Below are 19,470 nucleotides of genomic sequence, written 5' to 3' on the forward strand. Positions count from 1 at the left end.
CCAACACTATCGCAAAACTCCATACTGAAATGCCACAGTTTATGAGTAATCTTTTTTCCCCTAATACTCAGGCTTAAATTGGCTTAATTGCATGAGATATAGCCTGAGCAATTTACCTTTGTGATTTATAGGATTAAAACCTGTTTTCCTGCTGGCAGGCAACACTGCTCACCAGCCTCTCATCTCCTGTTCCCATTTCATTTAGGCAGAGTGATCTGGCATTATTAAAATTGGATTGTTTCCTTATCCCCATTAAACAAAAGGTGATTTGATACCAAGTGTTAAAATATTATTGCTTTATGTTTCTCTCTGTCCATCAAAACTCCAGCCCACACTCTGTGGCACAGCAGGAGCTAATCATGTGTTAAGATTCAGTGGCAGCGTAAACAAAAGGAGGCAACCAGCCTCGCACAGGGTTTGTCTTTAAACGTTAAGGTTTTTCTTTCTAGTATCTGCTGCTCTTTCTTAACCCTACAGGACAGCAGAGAGGTAGACTGAATGTCCTGTCCCAAGACTCCCACCTGCAAGGAAAGTGTGATAACTGAACTGTCTATCCTTTCCGTCACAGAATGAATAGGTCAGACAGCACTGGGACATGGCAGAGCCTTGTTTGTGTGATATTAAAAGGAGACAAGTCATAATCAAAAGACATACATGCAAGGCATGGTGAGACACAAGGAAGCGAACCCTGCAACAGCCTTGCGGCCAGCACAGAAAGGGGCATGGCAGTCCAGGAGGAAAGGAAAATCAATCTTCTGGTGTGACATGATATTCCTTTGATCAAACTAATCTTTTCATATTTCTCTTCCCTTTTGTTGTTGCTGTGAAAATCTTCTGCCTTTGGGGGGGAAAATGAAGAGGCACAAATAGATAATATACTGGCATTTGAAATCAACCAACAAAGCACGAACTTGCTTAGGTGGAAATGGAAATAAGCAAGCATGAGTTTAACTCTGTGTGGATTGCTACTCAGCTCTGAATCCTGTGCTCATGAAGCCATTTGTGGAGGCACTGGAAGAAAAACAGAAATCTCAGGTGCTATTTCTTCCTTTTTGTCAAACGGTCTTATCACAAAAAAAAAATGCACTATCGAATACTTCAGGTGCTGTGTACCCCACGAGCCGGAGCACAGGAGGTGCAGCCACACTGAGCTTTTCAGTATTCTGTATCGTGACTTGCTATAGTCATTTCACTCCTTTCACTGTTTTACAGCTCCAGTGAGAGACAGAGCAGGGTGGAACGGCCATCCCAATCAAAATATGAAATGATGAAAGGTCAGAATAGTAAAGCACCCGAGAATATTTCAGGGAATACATTTGGGCATTAAAACCTAGATGCAGTCTCTGTGCCAAAGCCTGTAATGAGAAAAGAAAATGGTAGCCTATGGATTCATGTCTTGTAGGAGCCAGAAATTATTTCTCGTGCAGACAGATATGCACATACTTCTAAGGCAAAGGCATAGACGTGACACAAACTGGAATACGTGCCTGCAAAAGCCAGGCAAGCATGCCTGCTCATGCAAACTGCAGAACAACAGAGTTTATGAAGTAAACTACTAAATAACCAAATGTGATAGGTGGGTTGGGTCATCTTCTTTCTGTGTTGTGTTTTTTTTTTTTGTTTGGGTTGTTTTGTTATGGGTTTTTTTGGAGTGGTTGTTTGTTTTGTGGTGTTTGGGTTTTTTTGTTTGGTTGGTTTTTTAATGTTCTGCCAGCAGCTGCAATGCAGACAATAGCCCTTGTCCCCTTGCTGGTCACTATCACCATGACCAGCCCAAATTCAGTGAAGATACACTGATTTGTACTGACTGAGGATCTGGCTCCCAGTAACCACATAAATTTACTTCACCCTTTTTTGACATAAGCCTTGAAAGTTGTCCTAAACCCTTGAAATGCCTGCAGACCTCTGTGGCTAACCACAGCAGCACACACTGTCTGCATAGGAGTCAAAGAAAATCACACCAGTATAACGCCATTGACGTAAACACCAATACTCCTCATTTACATCCATGTAATTGAGCATAAAGTTCACAGACTCTGGATTTGGCTCTAATAGCATACCTCACACAAAACCCTCTCAGACTGATTAATAGTACAATAAAGAAAAAAAACACATGAAAAACTGTTGGAAAACAAGAAAGGAGTGAAGACAGAGACTGACCTCATCCATAGGGCATGGCCAGATCAAGTTTTAATTCTGCCATAGATTTTTTCATTCCCCACATATATTAGGAATAACAATAACTATACTTTTTTCCTGCCACCTTTTGTTTATCATTGCTATTTAAACTGTTTGTTCTTCAGTCTGGGAGAGCTGCAAATCACCTTTATGTATAGTGCCATGACTCCATTTGGGCTTCTAGGTACTGTTGTTTTTCAAATTAATAACAAGAGAACTGATATTTACCAGAAATGTTCTTCAATAACTTAAGATAATACCAGAGCTCAAGATGAGCTTGTGAACTGATGCATAAAAAAGAATCTAATCTTGGCAAATTAGACAATAAAGAGCAGTATTAACCCTGTTTTGGATATCCTGTTTGATAATCTGCATTAAGAACAACTTTTTCAGTCTGATACATCTGCAGCAAGTTCATCTTGTTACAAATTTTGAAACAATCACAAGTGAGAGTAAATAAATAGTAAGGTAACTCTGATAAAAATTTTATTGATTTATTTTTCACTTCTCTGAAGCTCGTGTTGATTCAGATATTTATATGTGAGGCTAATTTTTGAAGCCTTTTTGCCAAGCAGTTTCAAGTTTCTTATAATTCCTGCAAATTTAATTTCAGAATTAGGGATGTCATTGATACCAGAATATCTCATTAGCAATAAAAGTATATTACCTATAATTGAATAGCTTCTCAATTAACAAGTTGGAGAGCCAGCAAAAGCAACCAGTTCCCTCTGATGCATCCACAGCAGGAGGGATTTGAATTACCAGTGAGTCAATTAGCGTACTTCTACCCAAATGATAAATAAGTACATAAAATGCACAAGATTGAAATAAGCAAATATTAGCTCCATGTAAAGTGAATGGAGGAGAAGTTTAACAATATGGAATAAAGTACTGTTCAATATATAATCTCTATTTGAAATACAGCCAAAGTAGATTGTAAATGCAAATGGAGAAGACACAGGCGTTATTCCGTAATACTTCGGAGCCCAGTTGTGTCAGGACCACCCAAAGGATGCAGCGTGCAGCAGCGACAGAGGAACTGATCTGCCCTAGCTCGCTCCCTGGTCAGTAGCAAAGGATCAGATCTGCCCAATCCATCTGGGTTAACCAACCACCTTGCCTTTATTTTTGAGCAGACCTTCACCAAATGAAGTTCTGCCCTAGGGAATTTGCACTGAAATTAATAACATCAGAGTTGTTTAAGCACAGGGAGTGAGAACTAATCCTGAGATACTTGTTTTGTTTGTACAGACTCCTTTCATTATATTAACTCCTAAGCAGTTATTACTTGAAGAAATATATCTTTGGCATTTAAAAAGTCAGCTTTCATCTGTTGGAGCTAAATATGCATGGTGTTGTCATGAGTGGTGTGTAATTGGGTAATTCTAATTGCAAATAAGAATCTTTTCCTTTTTGGAAAACAGGTTTAAGTTTGTATAAGGTAATGAAGCAGGGGTCTGAAGATCAGACATGGAACAAATTGCATTAAGTGAAATCAGGCAGTTGTCTGTTCTGATTTCTTTCCTTGAAAAACCTTTATGCCACCCAGTCCCTGTGGCTGATGGCTTGTTATTATCTTGTTCCATGAAGAGACAAAAATTAGGCGATTAAGAAAAATATTACAATCAACTTCCATTCATTCATCTCTCAAAAACCGATGGTACTTCATCCCAATTTTTAAGTCCCTTTCAATAAATAACATGGAAACAGAAATGGGAAGGTTGTTGCTATGTAACTTCCAGTATTGAAATGTATGAGGCACAGTGACCTCTGCCTCTGGAGATGATGTGCAAACTATTTATATGCACAGCTGTACAAATTGCCAGTTTAATGTTAAATTCCACGGAAAATCATCTTTGCTGTTCTGCTTTTGAGGAAAGGACAGGGTTTAAATATTTAATAGGCTTTCTTACTGTGCAAGCATATTTGGTATTACATAAGTGAGCAGCACAGAGATCTCTTTCAAGGCTCTGGCTCCAAGCATTTGGCAAGCTCTCCTATAACAAGAGTAAAAATGATAGAGGTTCATCAAATCATAAGCAGCAAAAAGTAGCAAAGACCATTTAGGAGGTGCAGAGAAATCCCTATCACGTGCTTTCTGCAGGACAACTTTCAGCAGTATGCCCTCCTCCTGCTACCTGCTCCAAACGGCTGCTGAAGCCCTGGTGGAGTTTACCTTCCCCCTATAATGCACAGGTAAGTGATAATTAGATTTTCAGTTTTCCAGAAAAGGCTTCAGAACTTCCATGTAATGTTCCCAGTATGCTAATAAGCTGCAAATCTCTTCTCACTGCAGTTTGACAAACACCAGCGCCAGATAGTGCAAACACAGGACTAATCCAGTGCTCACAGACACCACCTAAAAATAACAGGAGATTTTGACTTTGTATTGTGATTGAGAATTAAAATCTTTCCAAATAAAGGTAACATAAGTGAAATAAGAATTCATAGTCCTATAGAGCTTAAGGTGTTTCATGGCAAAGTTAAACCCTATTTTTTATTTTTTTAACTATTTTATAGACAGAACAACCGAGGCATGGAGAGGCAAAGCAAGGTGTACAACAGACCAGTGGCAAAGTCTGTAATTAGATACAGGATGAATGGGGGTTTTATTTCATCACTTCCCTATTGCAAAATTCTCTCTCTGAGAAGCAGAATACAGAGGCAGGATCCAGCAATAATCAGTGTCTTTACCCCTAGCAAAGCCATTCTGACTGAAAGAAGAGATCAAAGATGTACAAGAATATTCTCTCTGGCCCAGCAACCCAGTCCTGTGTGTCCCAACAAAATTAAAGCACCCTGACACTTCAACTTTTGGGTTTGCAACTCTGCAGGAACCACATCAACACCTATTAAAGGACTATCAGAGCCTACAAGCATTTCATGCATCAAGTATACTGGAGTTATGCATAAATACTCACACGTTTAATTTATTTCCTTTGAGGCCTTTTGATATACATCACAGATATTAATATGCTGAATGTACTACATTATTGTCCACGAAGCCAACAGAACACAAGCTGAGGCAATATTCAGTGAATATAGATAAAGGTTTTTGCTTTCAGCTTAAGACAAGAACATGGGAGCAATGAGAAAACGAGCTGGAGGGTTAACGAGCACGCTCCCTGCAGGCTGTGCAGCGCTGGCATTGCGGCAGTACGCAGCGTATGTGTGTGTGAGTGCAAGAATAACAAACTGGTAGATGGGTAATAAGATTGTGTCCTCCTTTTGTTGGTTTGTCCTCAACCGAGACAGTGTTGTGGAGGCTGGAAGATGTGAAAATTGCCTATGCAACGTGTGTGGAAATGTGCATTGCACCTCAGTCCCCGAGCCAAAGTTAAATAATAAAGTCTGGGAAAGTCTGGGCATTCTTTTAGGTTTTGGGGTGGGTTGGTTTTTTTAATAAGTTTAGAAGGATTTCTGGCTTTTTAGAAATAAAACAAAAGAATGTTTAAATCTGATTTTAAAATGCTATCACTTTTCATGGGTTGAGAACTCTATTCCCCTTTGTTTCAGTATGAAAGAAATAGCTTATTGCAACAGAGCGTGTGAGCAGTGGTCAGACCGAGTTATTGTGGCTTGGTTGCTGATCCAGAGCCCCCAAGAGCACTGACAGAGGCTGACAGTCTTTTAGGTACAACTTTTCCTTTCCCTGCAAAGCAAAACAGTAAATTCTTTGCGGTACCTTCTGGACTAGAGACAAAAAAACAATTTGCCTTTTTTTTGCCCTCACATCTTGCAATCCAAGAGAAATTGCATTAGATCCGCACTGCTCCCAAGCAAGCCCGAGGCTGGAGGAAGCAGTACGGGTGAGCCTGTCGGCGGCAATTCCGCTTTTGAGTCAGCACTGTATCAATTACCGAGCAAGATTTTATGGTTTGATGGACCATAAAGCTTCAGGCAACAAATGTGGGGTATGATCTTGATCACAGGAGGTCATTAAAGATCCCATAGCGCTACTTGTTTGCATCAGGCTATTCATCTTGTTGTCTTGGATCAATTTTAGTTCAACTCTTTTAAGGTAAAATCCCCCTACGCAATTTCTGACATTGTATCCTTCACCTCCTGTATTCGGCTGTTGCGTGGGAGCGTTATGTTGTTTGAAACACTGCAATGTCACCCCAAAGGTAGCTTTCCTCCACTGGCTTGCAAAATACTGAAAAATTTGTATTTAATCTCCACAATAAAGGGATATTTAAGCTAGAAAACTGGTTATTTGGTTTTTATGATGCAAGATGGAAATTAATACGAATCTTTATTTTTATTTTTTAATTTTTAAAAGGCTCTTTCCTGCATGTGTTTCCATATAAGTGAAAAAGCCACTTCCTGCTGACAAAGTTTTGAATAAAAATTTCAGGCAGCTAGAGTTAAAAATACAAAGCCCTCAGCATATTATGGATCTTTATGTGCTGTTGAAGCCTTCTATAAGATTTAAAAATAGGTCATAAGTTATACATAATTCTTTGTGTGGTCCTTGGAACTGGACGTTGATTTATACCAGCTGAAAATTTGACCTGAGACAATATTCTTGAAAAACAGGAGGAGGTTTAATGCTCAAATCAACAAGAATACCACAAAAACCACAATACTTGATTATTGTAAGGCTGGTCCTAAATAAAAAGTATTCAGACAACCAAGCACACCAGAAAGAGGGAAAGACAACTCTTAAAAACTTGATTTTAATCTGCATATCCAGAGACACTCCATATATGAGACAAATAATTCAGGGCTACAGGCACTGAACAGAGCACTTCATAGAAAAAGGAGGATATTTAATACCAGTGCTGAAGGATATAAAGTTATTTGAAAGGTAGAGACTTCATTCTTTTTTCAGGCAATAGGAATTTATATTGCTTTTATATTCTTACAGTCTGGATGCATTAATCATTCTTGGGAAAAAAATTTAAATGATTCAGCATTACTGGTTCTAATGGTATAGTGAGAAGGAGTTGGGGGATTTCACCCAACACTGTTAGAAACATATGGGAATATAATGAGTAGCAAAATGTTTCAGATTTTTTTGTAATCACATACATTTGCTGGCTGTTATACCTCAGGTCTGGATAAACAATAAATTTTTTGAAGAGCAGTGGTTGCATTATGAGCAATAAGTTCAATTTCAAAAGCCGACAGGCATTTAGGAATATACGTCCTGCTGGTTTTTAGTAGGGTTTAAGCTATCAAATCACATAAGCACTTTTGAAATTCCCACACTTAAGCTCTTGAGTGCCTACCTATCTCACAACTTAGGCTTTCATGAGCCACTTTTTTTTTTACCGTATTGAAGACAATTAGAGACACAAACAGTCACTAATGGAATTTTCAAAAGTTTTAAAGTACATTAATGTTGTCTTGAATCAATGAGCATTAAATCCTAGAATGTAGTGAAAACCCTGCAGATGCCCATATGCTTTTTTTTTCCCCTGGGCTTTTATCTTACCTTGTCTTAGCAAACTGTGGCTACCTCAAATAAAAGCACATACCCTTGCTTCTGCATCTCCAGAGAGCAAGTCATTCTTCTCCAGAAAGCTGTACGAGACACCCGTATCTTACATGTGCCACGGAGATGCCAATTTCTGTCCATTGTCTGTAGAGGGAACCTGCTAATTTGCTTGTATAGAATAATCTAACATTCCTAAGGCTGACATCAGCTGTGAAGGATCCCACAAACTAATACAACACATAGTCCATTATGGATTCACTTTTGTCCTAAACATTCCGAACCAAATGAAGTTTCCAGTGCGGAGAATTTGACATGGAGCTCTCCACCATTTAATCACATTTCTTTTCACAACCCACTTACAACAACAACTCACGTTATATCGAACATAACTTAATGCTATTATATTCTGAGGACCAAGTGCAGCTGAAACACTAACTTCATTATTTCTGCAACACTACCTGTCAGGTATACTGGCCACAGCCCGACACAAGGTGGCCATGTGTGAAGAAACAAGGTTAAAACCAAACCACAGCACGGAGGGAAGTTACAGAAGGCAGAAGTGGTTCTATATATACAACATCAAAGCAGGTATTGCAAGTTTGCATGTGTCAGGGTTTATAGGAGCTTTTCCACTCCAGACAAACAGATATAAAAACAGTAGGAAAAAGCGTATTGCAAGCGCTGAGTGGAAACTGCATTCCTAGCACAAAAGCAAGAGCAGAAGGGAGCAGACCTTCCTGACCCTGACAACAAAGATCCATAGCTAATAACATTTTTGCAACACTTCGACAAGTTGATCAGAAATGTTGTGTTTGTGAAAAGGTTATAAAGAGGCTTACTGGGCCCAAAGCAATCACACCATGCCAAGGCCTAATCAGATTAACCTTCTTGCTATAAGGCATCAGCCTTGTGGGTCTGATTCCTCTCATATCTGTTTTGCACTGATGTCTCACAGTGCAGTTATTCCTGGTTTTATGGAATAGTAGATTCAAACCTGACCTATTGACTCCATCCAGATCAAGTCTCTTCATAACTTCTAGATCCTTCCCCGATCAGAGCCCCACACTAGAATTCTGAACACAGCAGCATACAACCAATACTTCTTTTCATGCAAGTTGAAAGAGGTGAAGAGGAATGAGATTGCAAAGTGGTTCTGTCCAAATTATTGAAGACACTGCCCAGCTGCAATTCCTGCAAGCCATAAGGAAGCTTTTAGTTTTCCTTACACAATTTCAAGAGCAGTCATGGTTGGAGGGTTGAATGAAAGTAGTACATCTTCTGAGGAAGTACTGTAGCTAATAAAATCTAACCATAGATAAAGGAATTAAATGGAAATACTCCGATAATCAGCTAAGTAAATACATACTTCTCTTGGAGTACCTTCAGAACAAAGTGTTTTTCACCAGGTTGTAATAACTTCAAGAACTAAAGAACATCATTGCTTAGGAAAAGTCAGATGAGGGCTACAAACAGATTTGTCCACTTTATACTGAGATGTTCTATTTTCAATCCCTCTTCCTTTTGCTTCCCATTAGTCACTAGTCCTTAATCTACATTGAATATTACTAGCCTTACTGAAAAAAAGAAGCAAAGAATCAATCTAATCCTAGAGTCAATTCATGGTCATATTTTATCTCAGCAACATTCCTGGAACACAACAGCCCCATCTGTGAAAAATACAGGCAGCGCAAATAAACGCAAGCTGTGATCCTACAGCACTTCGGGTCCGCTCTCTACAAAGCTATTGCAGCACAGGGAGAGAGATCTACAATAAATTTGTATACTCAAATTTTAAAATAGACAAAGCCCTAGTTCAGAAAAAATTCCTTATTCAAGAAAGTATGAGTGTTCTTAAGTCACATGTATATTACATAAGCTTACAAGATTACAGTCTGTCTTAAAGACAGCATCTTCTATGGTTTGTTTTTCTTTGTAGCTTCCAAGTATTAGGCAAAGTTAGCCTCACTGTACAAATGCTCTTATTTTTTCCATCAGAACTTCTTGTTTGATCCTTTTTGGCTCCTATTCAGCAAACATGCCAGATGTTGTAATTTGCACCTGTTTGGTGTTTGAAAAGCCTAGTTATTTTTAGGTTGACAGAAGGAAACATGTCTTCAGTGCCTTTGATGAATGTCATGAACTTTTCCCACCTATTAACTCTTCCAGCTGGTTGTTACCAAGAAGCAGAAATCCATCAATGACATGGAGTAGGTCAAAGCAAAAGCAGTAAATGTTGTAGCAAAATGATGTTTAGCCACCTTATACCAGCTGAGTAGCTGGTACAGTCTGAGTTCACCATCTTAATGTTCGTAAGATCCTTACACATGCCGTCACCTCACAGACCAGGACTAGAAAACAGGAAATTACACATGGCTTTCATGAAACATTTTCACTTTCTCTCAATGCTCAAATTAAGTCCTTTCCTCAAGTAACAGCCATAGGTGAGAAATTAGGTCTTTTTCTTTTGTCTACAGCAGCAGAGAGACTAAAATAAAGCTTTTCCTGAGAGAGGAGCTCCTTACAATTGCTTCAGTGTTCTGGAAGGTGGAGTGGTACAGATGAACTGGTATAATTACTCCCTGTCCTAAAAGCAGAGACAATGCTTTGAGCAGATGATTTAGAAGATTTATCACACCTCTGCCCAGGTTAGCAGCTCACAATCTAGCCTCCTTTGCTCTGTTGGTTTTGCTGAGCTAATGAAAAAAACTCCTTTGAGATATTGCTAAAAGTCACAATGTGGAAACAGAAGACATACATAAGGAGCTGGGTTATTTATTGGTAACAAATAGTTAAATGACCTTGGGCTGGAACCTCATAGGCATAACAGTCCATGGCATTATTACTTTCCTCCCTGGGCATTTAAACTCTGCCACACACTCATATCTGTTTTCAAGTTGTCTTTTCATCTTTTCATACCAGCAAGAATGAACTAGAACAAGTTACCGCACAGCTATGGTGCAATCAATCAAATGCTAACAAGTACCACCGTATTACTTACACAGAAGATGAGAATTCAGAAGCTCTCTCAGAAGGAGAAAGCAAAATAAGAGGCTGTCTTGGGTTTATAGAAGTGCTCATCAGCAAAGCCTTTTCTTCAAATCTGCCCAGTTTTCTATTGATCTTTAATGTTGATTCATCCGACAGGGCTCACGTTCATGTTTGGCTGGCTTTATGCAGTTGTATGTTCTCAGGAATGTGACCTTGCCCTTTCTGGGATTCAGAACTGGGCTGCCTTTTTGTTTTTAATGTGCAAAGATGGTGACTTTTCAGGAGGTGGGAGTGTTGCTCCTATGGTATTTGCCCAGATACTAAAGAGATTAATAGGAGAGAGAGAGAAAATGAATCTGCTGCTGGGCTCTGAATAGGAAATGATCAGTGAGTAAATTGAACAAGCTGGGATTCAGTAAATAGGCAATTAACATTCCTTGTGGCAAATCTGCACCTGTTAGAGCTGAAATGCTAAAAAAAAGGACACAAAGGGGAAACATCTCTTAAATGAGGTCAGAGACAGAGGACCCATTGTATGCTCCTCTTATTATCAGCCTTCTGGTTTCATGTCAGTCACAAGAATTACTATTTACGGAGGCCTGCAAATGTACCTGTTATGCAAAATCTGTGGAAGATATTAAAACAGAAAACAAACCTGATCTCCATATACAGCATCTGACCTTAACTCTGGTGATTCTTCCCTGAGATTACATTGGTGACACCTGACCGAAGTAGCACTGAATTCAGAATCTGGCAGTCCTGCTTTTTGTGAGGTATTTCAAGGGCTGATTGACAGAACATCTGAACTTCTGCAAATTCTGCTGACCTCTCTCACAGCATAGATGGACATGAAAGCTTTCCTCGCAGCCGATACACATTAGAAATGCAAACCCTAGTTATGACTGGAAGGCTGCTGCCATCAGTTCCTATACACTTTGCATCAGGTCTGTAACTGTAAACAAGGAAACTATTAACATAAACACCTTGTAGAGAGAGCTACTCTCAAAGAGGAATTCTCTAAGCTCTTCATCAGCAAAAGATCCTTATTTTTTTCCCTAATTTCCTTAATAATAAATATATCTCAAAATCAAGATGAAGAGAGGGGCAAGAGTAAAACTGTGAATGGTTTTCAAGTTAATTTTCAAGGTTTTCCTTCCACATGCCAAAAGACTTTAGAAGACAATTTGCTCTATTTCAAGTTCTTGCACTCAAATAGTGTACAAGTTTAATGACAGCAGAAAAGCCTGGCTGAGTTGGGCTTTTACTTTTCTTCTGCAGAATTTGGGCATAAGAGGAAAAATTTGAAGTCATATGAAATGCACCACTACTTAGATCCAAACAATGCCATTAGTTTGATCTTGTGTCTCTATGGCAAAAAAATATATAAGTTAGGAAGGAAAACGGACTTGATTTGTCTTGAAATTTCTGGAAAAGCAGAGTGTTTATTTACTTGTTTTGTTTGGCCTGTTTTTTTTGAAGCACAGAACTGTCAGTATAGCATGGGGATATAATCAGAGCCTTCATCACTTACAAGTCTCTCTCATTTCTACAGCTAACCAGCTCTGTCAGACAAGAATGTTCCATTTACCTCCTGGACCAGGGTGAGAGAAAAGTTGAGCAATGAGAAATTTAAGTGGCAACAAAAGCAAACAGGGCAGGGAAGTGCAAAGGAGTCTAATGGGGAAAAGGGGGAAGCAAAACACATGAATGCAGTGATCGTGACCTGTTTTCATTCAGTGTTTTCCAATTAAAATAATTTTTCTTAGAAGAAAGCCTTCTCTGTGGAACACATTCATTACTTCTCAGTAATCTGTGATGGAAAATTGAAAACCTGCATGGTAAAATTTTACTTCATGGTTAAATTACAACCAATTTTTCCCACACAAAAATAACAAAACAGTCAGTCGCTGGTTTTCAAATCAATTTTCTTTTCACTTTTACTGAGATAAGCAGCAAAGTTTCCCATTATTTGCGATGTGGGATTTTTTTCCTTCCCAAGATTTCTACTTAACCCTGGCAGCTCCTCTCTGAATGATCATATAATTTCTGTTCCTCAGTAGTGGGAATGAAATCCTTTATGAAAGTATCCACTAATTGTCAGATACAATGGATGAACTCAATGTTTCCTAAAAGCTCATTTAGAACAAAATCTTGCTTTAAGACCACGCTCCACGCATTTCACACGGGTTCCCCCACAGGAAGGCAAATTTTCTCCTCCTCATGTATCTAGCCAGTCTCATGATCATCCATTTCACAAGCACAGAGAAATGAGTTGAAGCAGAGAGAAAACTGGTGCATTTACAGGACTGTCTTGCCTTTTCACAGCTAGTTACCTCCTCTTCCCCTGTGCTTGGGCATTAAGTCTGTTAACAGTGAAAGGAAATTTTTTCTTGAATTAGTGTGAATAATTCTGTCAGAGAATAGTACAACTACCAGTAATTTTCAGATCAATTTACATGACATTCCACTTATTTTATGCAGTGCCATGTTGCTGTTCCACTTGACTGCATTCATTACATGTCCTTAAAATTGAAAGTTTTTGTCTCTATGAAGCTCATATTTCCTGTGGTTGTATATTGCAATATCGCCTTCTCATCAGCTGCTTTAACTGTTCATTTGCATCAGATTCTGAGCTACCACATAGACTTTTCTAAAACAAAACATCTGATGGATGGCAGAAGCCAGTCTCCTTTGGCAGTAGTAGCTTACAGATGTCTTTCCAGGTGTTATCAGGACTTTTAAAACCATAACATCTGTGTATTTCCCAGTCACAATTGTCATGATTACAGCCACACAGAAAAGAAGCTAGAAATCTTAAATCCAGATTTCTTGCATCTTGCCCATTTTCTTAGCCATCAGCCCACCTTTTCCATCCCTTCCACTGCACCATCCTTCCCACTCCCCACAGATCAATTAATGTTTCCAAGGCTACAGAGCAAATCAAAGACTGAAATGGAATTAGAGCCTATGATTACTAGTTTGTACTTGAAAGTCTTAGTTTCTAGACCATGCAAATGGCTTCTGAATGGAAGCTTGACTAATACCATGTAGAAACTTAATTAACTGACAGGATCCATCTATCAGCCAGACATCCAAGTAGCAGCATTTCTGCTGCTAAATCATTGGAGGTGTAAAATTCCAGCTGGTAAACTTTAAAAGGAGAGTAAAGCTGCAAAAAGCCTTTGCCATGAAAACGTTTCTCAACTTACATTTCACTGGGTGAATTGAGGGATGTGTCAATCTAGTCTGTTTACATGCTCAAACAGCCTTTTCACTGCAGAACCTGAGAACTTTCTACCCAGCACAATTCATGGGTGCCAGCAAACAGAACTGCCCTGGGAACTCCAGTTTAGCATACGAGTGTCTTGCTTCTTTTCCTAACCTGTTTTTAGCAATGATGCATACTGCTCACTAACTACATTATTCTCTCCAAAAGACAGCAGCACTTAAAAGGTACAGAGTTGAATACTACACAGTTTGTAAGCCTATGTTTACCTGTAACTCTTATTAGTATTAATCAGAAACTAGCAGGAAAAACTCTTTTCAGGGTCATGCCTGATGTTCACTCTTGCATTGTAAGTTGAAAATAAAACCACAGCAGCTGCCAGCTCGTGTGTGCCCAGCCTGTCCTAACTGTGAAGTAAAGTTCACTTGCTTGAAACCACTTTCCTTTTTGAACTGATTTTCGTTATGTTATGACAGAGGAAGGCTCAGCGCATGGCTGTGGACCAGCCAGTCCATAAACCAGGGTGGTGTAACTTTGACCATGCCAGACACTATCTGAGCTGGCTACAGTAGACTCTAGAGGAAGCATTCAGCTGTTCAGGCAGCAATCTGTGGGAGCATATGCCTCCCTTCTCCCTCAAGGAAAGGGTGGCAGAGCAGATGCATGTATGCAATGGGCCCTGCTGTCCTGAGCCAACTGTCTATGTGAGTTTTCTCTACAGACTTCTGCATTTGGAATGAACTTCTGCATTTCTACAGACCCCTACAGCCAGAAGGAATGCACTTTATCTGTCTTAACTGAAAAAAAAAAAAAATCTCCTAACTCTAGCAAAAGCCCACGTAAATATGTTAAAAACGAGACACTTACTACTACTTAATCTAGCCTAGAAAGCTTTACGTAGGTTGAGTTTCATAGCAGGACAAGCAGCAGGCCAGCTTTATAATTCAGACAGAGGTACAGAAGTGAAGAAGCTAATGGACTTTTTTTGCGTTTACAAACTCACAGACAGTATCAATGGCAATTCTGAGAATATCAACTAAGTCTCCTGGATCCACCATCACAAGGTATAGACAAGAGCACAGCAAGAACATTTGCTCTTTTCCATGCACATTTTACAGCAGTATAAACTTTACTGAGTCAAATGGAGTGACTCTCAATTTCAGATGCTATAAGTGGGAAAAGATTAAAGCTTGACTCACACACATTAAAGAACAAATAAATTAGCTTTCCCATGTCAGCTGCTATTAAAAATTGAAATAAACTACTAAAGCCACTGAGGAATTCTCCATGTCTTGATCAGATACCTCCCTTGGGAGACATTAAGTTAAACACAAGCTGTTGGGACTTAGTAGACCCATTAAGTACATGAAAAATACTATGTTATACTGGAGAAAGGAGATGATACAAACATCCCCTACACCTTCCAGATCCATAAAGGTAAACAATCATGAAACTGACCGTAAGAACAATGACTGTGTATACGCTCTTCCCACAGTGATATTAAGAAGGAAGAGATTTTCCTCATTCCTTGGTTCCAAGTGAACCAAGAAGAAATGGTGAACCAAGATGATTTTTTTCATCCAGAAAAACAAAATGCATTCTGCCAAACCTGAATGCTTCTCCTGGTAGAAAGCACCACACACAACAGTCACCTGGCATCACACACTCCCTAAGCCTGCAGACAGGGAACAAGACACACGAAGGATGTCAAGAAGAGAGAACAAAATTAGCACACGGGAAAAACAAACAGGAGTTACTCATTATGAATTGTTAATAGCCTGTTTACTGCCGAACCTGTCACCGAAAACAGGAGCATGTCTGCTAAGTCAATAATTTATTTCAGGGCATAGAATTTGAAAGATGGCTAAATAATAGTGGGAAAATGAAAATATGGTTGAATTCGTGATGCTAGTGGCAGTTTATATGGGGGGTTCTGCAATAAAGAACAAGAAAAAAATCTACACAATCCCAGAAGAGCAAGCAGGCAAAGATTATTGGCAAACTGTCCTTTTATAAGGGGTGAGAGAATTCAGAGTAATCTGAATGTGCTGCCAAGGGTCCTGGCTAGAGCTATGCCATCGAACCAATTCAAACAAATCTTTTAAGTATCACTTGGGTCCCAAGTTACAGACTTCATAACTCAGTTTATTTTTAGTAACTTATTTGCAGAGGTACAAATAAACCCCTAGTGTTTGGATAGTTGAAGAGGGAATTTATCTTACAAAGTACTGTCAGAATCTTTCTCTTCGCCTCTACCTGAACTTAGAAAGCAAATATTTACTTGGAAGCGATCAGCTTCAGGAGAGACAGGAGTTTCTTTCTGTCACTGAATTTCAAAGGGAGGAAGGTATAGGGACAAATGTTTACACAAAGCCAGCTAAGTAAGCAGCAGGATGAGAGGGGGGGCCCTGCGAAAGGCACTGCAGACTCCAGCAGGTATCAGAATCCTCATTTTTGCCTGTAATTGGATCCTAATTGGATCCCCAACTGCCAAACTTAAAAAACTTTATATTGACATTAGTAAGTGTGAAATATGCACCTGGGGTTCATTCTCCATATGAAGTTTGAACCATCTGTGCCTTCTACTTCTGAAAATTCAGCAAGCGCAGGATGGTTTTCTCCATGGGGACTCAGTTCTCAGCTGGACTGCACTTCTAGTCAGCACAGTATCACAGAGAGGAGACAGTTCAGGTTTCTGAAGGCAAATCTCAGCAGAGTGAGGGGTTTGAGCTTGGGCCCTGGATATAAAACTAACTTCACATCAGCCCTTCAGCATACATTTCAAGTGATGGCAGAAAATATTTACTGCATGATCTTATATTGTAGTTGCTTTAATGACATCATACACACAAAACCACAGATCTTCCTGAACCTGTCAGGTCTGCATCAGGAGTGTAATTGGAAAGGGGATCTCAGAGGAGCTGCCTGCCAGATATGTCTGCTTGGAGATCAGCTCTGCTGCTTAAGTGTGGAAAGGAATGATTCCTAGGAGGAAATATTGCCGTATTGCTGTTAAGCATAGTAACTTTATCCAGCTGGTGAATATGACAGAGATCTATCAAAATAAATAAGAAATTAATATTAAGCCATCAAACCTTACTAGACCACTTCGGTAGCAAGGGAGAATAAGGCTTAGAATATAAAGGAGATTTATTTTTTAACAGATAGAGAGCATTTATGCGCAAAAAAACCTCAGAAGTTTCCACAGATTTGTCCTGAAATACCTACATGTTCTTGAGGCACCTCCAGGTAAAAGGCATGTAGAAATTAATATGCATTTTAACTACATCTCAAATATAATTACCGTTTTAGGTCAGTAATTGATAAGAGATTTATACCACAATATTACACCCTGGAGCATCCAGAAAAAATCATTTGCACTTGCTGTCATTTAAATGTACAATCTTGATGAACGACCGTTTACTGCCCTGTTTATATATGGCAGCCTAGCCAGATCTCTGCAATTACTATGTGTTTTAACTCCCGTTAGAGAGATGAGCTTTCCTGTGGGCTCGCTTTAATCTACAATCTTTGGACAAATACTTACCGGTAGCTCCAGAGAATCAGAAAATCCATTAGCTACTACAACATTTCACAAAGGATACTTAAAGGTGAATTTACAAATGAAGACCAGCAATTTTTCAACAAGTTTCCTATAGTATAGTACTATTTAAAAAGTAATTGCTGATATCTTGACTTTCCTTCTATACTACAAAACATGGTCTAGCCCAGATGCCTTTGTCTTTTGGAACTCTGTACAAGAGATTTCTGCAGAGGTACAGAGATGCTGTGGATGTTCATCTGCAGTGCATCTGACTTCAGAAGCCAGAGAACCAGCCAGCCAGATGCTCATAAGAGAAAGATACAAAAGAAACAAGCGTTTGATCCTTCAAGTGGATAAAATGTCACTTCCTGCACCAAGAATGCAAGAAAAAAAGCAACAACCCATAAGACAAAAACATGTTGAAGAACAGGGAGAACAACAACAAAAAAATCTTTCTTTGGTCAGTAAACAAACCCAGAGAGAATAGGTTTTCAGTGTGTTGACAATGTTCTGGCAGTTCATTAATCCCAGCAAAATCTCTCCAAAGTTACTGATGCATGGATTCCATTTTCAAATTTCTCATTAGTTCCTCTTTATGGATTAAATGCTGATGTTCACGAATGAATGCACACAGCTTCAGCTGATGGATGTAATTGGGTTGTAATGGATTTTAGCTGCTGTTCCTTCTGATCTAGCCAATTTGAAATGCAGTATCAATGTATTCTCCCCATCTCTCTGTAGGGAATGAGAAATTGAAACCTACAAGATGAAATTTATCAACTTCCATAAAGTCTGCTCCAACCATCATAAAACTGTTAAACTTCTCATTATCATTCCACCACAGTTATTTCCCAAACTCTGGTCAGGCAGTCAAAATATTAAAGTGCATTTGAAATAAGTAAAGTTGATCCTTCAATATTCTGTATGTCCCCAACATTGATTTAGGTGCTGTAAATATTACCAACCCAGGATGACATTAACATAGCAAAAGCTTAACAGCAGGAACATAAAGTGATATGAAAGGATTTAAAGGTTGCAGAAACTCCTTCCAATTTTTAATATATTTGTAGGTCGATAGATAAATAGATGGATGATTTGCTGTCACTATGGGGCCAGTGTGCAAAACACAGCTTTACACTGCCTCCCCCTCCATCAACAGGATCTGCCTTGCTCTCAACTTCCATTGATTTAAGCCAGGCTTGGCTAACCAGAGGAATAGGGAATGGTAAGAGTACGTGTGTATTCCATAAGAGAATGTGGAACACCAAGGGCATAGAAAGGTTCACATAAGGCTCTGAAAATGTAAGGATTTTTACAAAAACAAGGAAATTGACATCTTAAAGTGGGGGGAGAAACTGAGTGTACTTTGTTTTTTTTTTTTTTTTAGACTTAACCTAAAGAATTGGATAGAGTGATGCTTTGAGAAATCTCAGTCCAGCTGGTATGGTGGTATGGATCAAATATAAATCTTAAGTTAGATTCCCATAGTCATGTAGTAGCTACAGGTCAGTAAACTTGCAGTAGACCTTGTTCCTGGAAGACACTAATTCAGATTCTTCCCTTGCTTTTTAACCACCTACAGTTTAACAAAAGGCTGAATAGAAAACACGCCACAGGGAAAAAACTCTTTCCAGTCACCCAAAGGTGGTCTCTGCAATACCCAATATGAGGAATATTGACAGACTGGAAAGAAATTCACTCTGACATACTGGGGATTTTAAAAGATACTGAACTCACTGGCATGAATTTTCAGGAATCTGAAAGCCACAGTAACCCTAGGCATGCAGAGGCTCTGAAAAGCTGAAAACTGGGATGTCAGCTTGCACTTATCAGTGCAACAAATCATTTGGTGAAATGCATAACTTCGTAATTACGTGCTTAGGGGAAGGGAACAGGGAAAAAGAAGAATTTAAGTCTGCACTAGTCAATGAAAACAAACATTGGTCACCTAACTCAAGGCTTTTTGAAATCTCACTTCTCTAAGTGTTTTTACTTACTACTTCTCTAGCATCTTCATCTACCCAGATACATACATCTTGAATAGTGTCAGCCACTGCCTTTTACCCTGTCTATCCTGTGGTAGAAAACGTA

Source organism: Nyctibius grandis, chromosome 33 (genome assembly GCF_013368605.1).
Source record: "Nyctibius grandis isolate bNycGra1 chromosome 33, bNycGra1.pri, whole genome shotgun sequence".
NCBI lineage: Eukaryota > Metazoa > Chordata > Aves > Nyctibiiformes > Nyctibiidae > Nyctibius > Nyctibius grandis.